Source organism: Hipposideros armiger, unplaced genomic scaffold (genome assembly GCF_001890085.2).
Source record: "Hipposideros armiger isolate ML-2016 unplaced genomic scaffold, ASM189008v1 scaffold_218, whole genome shotgun sequence".
Lineage (NCBI taxonomy): Eukaryota > Metazoa > Chordata > Mammalia > Chiroptera > Hipposideridae > Hipposideros > Hipposideros armiger.
In genome coordinates, this window is record NW_017731568.1 from 1,032,195 (window position 1) to 1,038,512 (window position 6,318).

A 6,318-nucleotide genomic window follows, 5' to 3' on the forward strand; every position below is an offset into this window, starting at 1 on the left:
CACACACACACACAAACCTGAAAAAGTGCCCCTCAAAAATACATTTTCCAAAAGCATTGAGATTCTATGTTGTCACTTTTAGCAAGTTATCTAAAACTCTTACAACAGAATGAGAGAACTAATAGTATAAACCTTTTAGCTGTTTTAACTAGAATTATTTAACTGCTTTACTCTTCCTATTATAGCAGCTGAGACTCATCTTAAGATGTAAAACATGTAAGCAAGTATGGCATCATGTATCTGTGGTCAGTCTCAGTGGCAAGGATTATTCAAAAATTAGCCCAAATATCATAAGTGATTTCAGTCTCCAAGAGTCGAGTGTACAACCCAAGGGCCACGAAGTCTGGAGTGTAGTCCTTGTAGCCAGGAGGCTACGGCACAGCCTTTAATGTGTGTTCTGACTGAGGGGACTCTGGGAATTGTCCAGCGATTGGCTAAAGAGGCCTCTGACTCCGTCTGTGCCTGGAGGTGCCAGTTACAAAGCAGTGTGTACAGTGCTACATAGAAGTAAACAGAGGACACTGTAACAGCTCCTTGAGCATCTAGCTCAGGTTTTGGGGGTCAGCAAAGGCTCCTCAGGGAGAGGTTATTATTCCATGATGTGGAAATATATAACAGGGATGGTACATGTAAGGGCAAAACAACCAAATGCCAATTACTGCAAGAGTTCACAGATGATAGGATACTTTGTAGCACAATATATGTGTAGGCATCCAGTCTGATATGCTTTCACAGCATTATCTCACACCAGCTCAATGTTATCTACCTGAATATTTCCGGGACTTCCCTTTTCTAGACATGATAGGATTATACTTCCCTAATCCTTTGAACTAAGTGTGGTCATCAGGCTTGCCTTGACCACAGCAATGTGAACAGAAGTGATATGTGTCACTTCCAAGGGGACATTTTAAAAGTTTGTATTCAACTCATCATCTCTTTTTCCCCCCTGTGACAATCCAGGAAGCCTGTGTCTAGGTGGAGTGCTCCTCAACTGAGCCTTGAGTGACCCTGTCAACCCATAATGGACATGCACTGTGAGTGAGAAATACATCTGTTGTCATAAGCCATTGAGATTTTTATTTATTTATTTATTTAAGCTGAGCCATCCTGCCACCTGTTGGCAGCTCAGCGGCTGCTCAGCTCGGGCCGGGCATCGAACCGCTGTTGCTCAGAGCTCAAACTCTTGAGCGAGCTCTTAACCAACTGAGCCACTCGGCCAGCCCACCATTGAGATTTTTAATAGTGTAACCTTATCTTCACTGACTGAATTGCTCCTATGAACTCTCAAGGTACCTGATAAAGAGAATTAATCCTGAGTAAAATGCAGAAGCTTCTAGTACTTTTTAAAAAAATAGACTTCAATAGAGCAGTTTTATGTTCACAGCATAACTGATTTTAAGGTACAGAGATTTCTCATATATCTCCTACACTCACACATGCATAGCCTTCCCCCATTATTAACTTACCTCATTAGAATGGTACATTTGTTACAGCTGATGAACCTACATTGACACGTCGTTATCACCCAAAGTGCATAGTTTACATTAGGGTTCACTCTTGGTGTTGTACGTTCTGTGGGTTTGTACTGACATGTGTCCATCATCATAGTATCATACAGAGTATTTTCCCTGCCCTAAAAATCCTCTGTGCTCTATCTATTCATTCCTCCCTTCCCCCAACTCCTGACAATCACTGATCTTTTTACTCTCTCCATAGTTTTGCTTTTTCCAGAACGTCATATAGTTGGAATCATATAATATATAGCCTTTTCAGATTGGTTTCTTTCACTTAGTAATATGCATTTGTTTCCTCCATGTCTTTCCATGGCTTGATAGATCATTTCTTTCTAGCGTGGAATAGTATTCCATTGTTTGTATGTATCACCATTTATTTATCCATTCACTGACTGAAGGACATCTTCGTTGCTTCCAAGCTTTGCAATTATGAATAAAGCTACTATAAACATCTGTGTGCAGGTTTGTGTGTGGAAATAAATAAATTTTCAACTCCTTTGGGTAAATAATAAGGAGCACGTTTGCTGGATCATGTGGCAAGAACCTGTTTAGTTTCTGAGAAACCACAAAACTGTATTCCAAAGTGGCTGCACCATTTTACATTCACTGGCAATGAATGAGAGCTCCTGGTGCTCCACATTGTCTCCAGTGTTTGATGTTGTCAGGATTCTGGATTTTGGCCATTCTACTATGTATATGGTGGCATCTCATTTTAATTTGCATTTCCCTGATGATATGGAGCACCTTTTCATAGGCTTATTTGCCATCTGTGAGGTGTCTGTTAAAGTCTTTGGCCCATTTTCTAATTAGGTTGTTTGTTTTCTTATTTTTGAGTTTTAAGAGTTCTTCGATATTTTAGATAACAATTCTTTATCAAATGTGTCTTTTGTAAATATTTTCTCCAAGTAGGTGGCTTGTCTTTTCATTCTCTTGACAGTGTCTTTCACAGAGCAGAAATTTTTAATTTTTGTGAACTCTAGCTGATTGACTCTTTCTTTCACGGATTGTATTTTTGGCATTGTACCTAAAAAGTTATTGACATGCCCAAGGTCATCTACATTTTCTCCTAGTTATCTTTGAGGAGTTTTATAGTTTTGTGTTTTACATAGGTCTGGTATCCATTTTGATTTAATTTTTGGGAAGGATGTGACATTTATGTCTAGACTCATTTTGTTTTTGCATGTGCAAGTCCTGTTGCTTCAGCACCATTTGTTAAAAAGACTATCTTTGCTCCGTTGTATTGCCTTTGCCCCTTTGTCAAAGATCAGTTGACTATATTGATGCGGGTCTATTTTGGGGACCTCTATTCTGTTTGTACTTTTTACATACTTTCTTGAGTACTGTAGCTTTATAGCAAGTCTTGAAGTTGAGTAGTGTCAGTCCTCTGACTTTGTTTTTCTCCTTCAATATTGTGCTGATTATTCTGGGTCTTTTGTGACTCTGGTGCTTTTTGTGCCTGGCATCTATTATGGTGGCCCAAAGGCCTTTTGGGGGTTTACTTTCTGATTATTGACTGTCATAAAGCTGAGTTCTGGCTCAGTGAGTTGTTCTTATAAAAAGGATAACCACTGTCTCTCAACACAGTCTAAATGAGTCAGATCCACAAGAAGCAATTAAGTAATAATAATTCAAGTACATATGTTATTAGTCCTAGAAGGGGATAATCATAATTCCAAACACATTTTGACAGACCTAAGTTCACCTCTTACGTCATAGTTTAATATAACCCAATAACCAATTTGTATCAATACATTCCCTCTCGAGGCAGGTAAAGAATACAATTTACTTCTCCTGTCTTGGTTCATGACAGCAGTGCCTTCCCAGATACCCAGAATCAGTTTTCTCTGTCATTCCTCATAGCCCACGCAATTGCCAAGACTTGCTGTGTCCTGCTCCGTAGTTCCTTTACTCATACAATCACCCTTGCACTGCATTGTCAAGGCCTAGCTCATGCTCTATTCATTACTTTCTTTATAACTATGTCTTTCTGATTTCACTTTCTCTGGCTCCAGTCTACCATCTATGTTGCTCTTGTTTCTTTTCTAAGTCAGACCTGTATTTTTAGTTAAAAATGGGAAACCAGTATTCATATTTTGATACATTTTTTAATGTCTCCTCTATGATTTGTACTTTTCTTGGCTCATTCTCCCCTTATCTGTTGGCATTAGCATTTGAGCTTCTTGTTCCCATCTCATAAATGAATTCAGTTAAAAAATTATTTTATGCTGGAAGACATTTGTGACATTGTATATCACATATGAGATATTCTTTCACTTATTGTGCTGGCACCACAATAACAGTAAAACAAATAACTATAGCTTCAAATTCAGTTTGTCTTTTCTTAAAAAAGTTTATTGGACCCCTTGTCCCCACAGAATAAAGGAATTCAAGGATACTTAAGCTTCCTTCTAACTTCAACTACTAGTTTGTTCTTCAAAGTAGAAACTCTTAGGGCCGGCCGAGTGGCTCAGTTGGTTAAGAGCTCGCCTAAGAGTTTGAGCTCTGAGCAACAGCGGCTCGAGTCCAGCCCGAGCTGAGAAGCCGCTGAGCTGCCAACAGGTGGCAGGATGGCTCAGCTAAAAAAACAAACGAAGTAGAAACTCTTATTATTTCCTTGGTGTATTTCATATAGGTTGGTGCACAAGTGATTGCAGTTTTTGCAGTTGGTTTTAACTTTTAAAATCGCAATTACATTTGCACCAATGTATACATACTCCAAATAAATGTTTTCAGAATTTATTTGCTGAATGAATTACTTATCCTAATGACTAATATTGGATCAGATGTGGGAGGGGGTAGCAAAACTTCTAGAAGAGCTTCTTAAAACAGCATTGCCCTCCCAATGCCTTGTCAAAAAAGTACACTGAATGGTCCTGCTATAGTGAGTCACTATTACTGACAGAACGCTTAAATTGCTTTTGGCAAGAACAAATATTTGAAAACCACTGATGCGGGCAATTAGGAGCCATTGGAAGTTCATGAATAGAAGAGTTTATGCCAAATAGTCAAACAATAAGACAATGAGCTCCACTCAGTGTCTAAAATCCCTCCTGAGCCTCTCTTTGACACCAATAAAGACATATTTGACAGATGGAGATGATGGAGCCCATACTTGTCTTTTGAACTTACTGTTTATGACATATGGAGTTATAACCAACAGAAGTAATGTTTAAAATACTTCCCCAGATGTCAAAGAGGAAACATGGGATTGTAATATTCATGCCCATTCTAAATTTGGGGGTCATTTTTACCTGTTAACAGAGGTGATTTTTTGGTACACTTTAAAGAGAGACTGTTTGGGGTAAATGTCATGAGATGAACTGTTTCTCAGGGCGAAGGTATAGCCAATTTATAAATCCCTTTTAAAAATAAATGAAGAAGTGTTTCTTTCCATCTGCACCTGAAGCCCGGACTTGAGTCTGAAGCCTGCCAACATTTACATGCTGATTAATCCTATAAAATTTGATAGAGTCATTCCACTACAACACCTGGAATAATTGCATATTTGCTGGCAAAAAAAGAGCAGAAGATACTGCTAAATCTGCCAATTGTGGTGTAGTTAATAGTTCCCCGGACATTGCACTAAATACTACAGTCCTGACTTTTTTGTTTATTCACGACCCATTTTCTTTGTATCCTTCTTCCTTTGATTTGATTGTTTGTTGCTACATTTAACAACAACAAAAAAGAAGAAGCAAGCCAACCACACCAAAATGCTCCCTTCATCCATTAAAATGAAGCATTAATAATAACAGAAGCTGAGAGAACAGTGAAGCCGCTGAGTCCTAGAGAACATCAGTAAAATGCAGGTTAGGGCTCTTTTCTTAGAAAGGTAGGTCCGCTGGCACCCTAGCCTGGAACAATTCTTTATGGTAAATGATGCTTAATTGTTATTCTAGGGCACTTTTTATTTTTTAATCTTATATTAAGAATGCCTCTATTCTCATATCAATTATGAAAGCCAAGAAAAAAAAAAGACACAGGTGTTTTAGTTTCCCATTTTATCAATAGAAAATGAAGGCATTAAATGGTTGTAACACTTTCTATAGTTAATTCTGGTTAATATCCAGATAACCACCTGTGGAAAAAGGTAAGACACCAGTCTACAGAAATAAGTGGCATAATGTAAGGATATGGGTTTTAAAATAACAAGTCTTCAGTAAGTTACCTAAGCTTGTCAATCTTCAATTTTCTCATCTATAAAACACTAATAATGATGTGTATATATTTGTACTCAGCATACATTCATTTTCTTACTATATAATTTGCTCAGTTGTTACATTTTCTAAATTTGTCAACTAGTTGTGCAATACTCATATGTGTTATATACGAAGTGCTAATAGTTTAGTAACACCTATGCAAACTATTTTCCTTTTAATAAAATAGTCTTTTTAAAATTAGCAAATGGAATAATTGGGCTACTTATGTAGATGAGAGATACCTGAAATTATTTTTAGAAAAAGATTTTAAGTAAATATAATAGATCATTTAGAATGAGTTTCACTAGACTACAATTTTCTGAGTTCTTTAAAAATAGCATTACTGAGGGTTTTTTTTGTGATTACTAAAACAATACATATTCATTGTATAAAGTTTGGAAAATATAGAAGAGCACGAAAGAAATTCTAGTTATACATGATAGATTGAAGGTATCCTTTTTCTTGAAAATCAATTGCCCAACATGTCAGTGAACATGTTTTAAAAAGCATAAAAGGGGGCCGGCCGAGTGGCGCGATGGTTAAGAACTCGCTTGGGATGCCAGAGGGCCCCGGTTCGGATCCCACATATGAGGGCCAGTGACACT